This window comes from Nannospalax galili, unplaced genomic scaffold (genome assembly GCF_000622305.1).
Source record: "Nannospalax galili isolate Female #2095 unplaced genomic scaffold, S.galili_v1.0 scaffold1002, whole genome shotgun sequence".
In the NCBI taxonomy this organism is placed as follows: Eukaryota; Metazoa; Chordata; class Mammalia; order Rodentia; family Spalacidae; genus Nannospalax; species Nannospalax galili.
The window spans coordinates 269673-270298 of NW_008347316.1; positions in this window are offsets into that span (position 1 = coordinate 269673).

Below are 626 nucleotides of genomic sequence, written 5' to 3' on the forward strand. Positions count from 1 at the left end.
AAAAATAAAAGAATGCAAGGGGGGAAGGTAAATAATTTCATCTAAGAAAAATTGGGTTTGAGTCCTGCCTTTGATGCTCCCTAGTTGTGTGACCATGAGGAGAGGAAGTAACCTAAACCTTCCAAGTTTTAGTTTCTTTATAAAACAAAGACAATAATATCCCCCTCAAAGAGTGCTGCTACATAAAATGAAAATATATATAAGAATAATAATAGTCTCTGATTATATTTCTTATAAGTTTGGCAATAGCCCTGTGTTCAGGTTTATAAGCAATATAGGTTGGTTTCTCACAGTGCTGAAGGCTGGGAAATCTACATTCAAGGCCCTGGCAGATTCAGTGAGGACGATTTTCTCATGTCCTTCCATTGAGAAAGGGACAAGGTAGTTTTCTAAGGTCTCTTTAAAATAAAGGCAGGGCCAGGCGTGGTGGCGCACACCTTTAATCCCAGCATTTAGGAAGCAGAGGCAGGCGGATCTCTGTGAGTTTGAGGCCAGTCTGGTCTACATAGTGAGTTCTAGGTCAGCTGGGGCTACAGGGAGACCCTTTTTCAAAAAGACCCCCCGAAAAAAAAAAAACACCACCACCAACAACAAAAAAACATTTAATTTTGTGGATTGAATGAGCT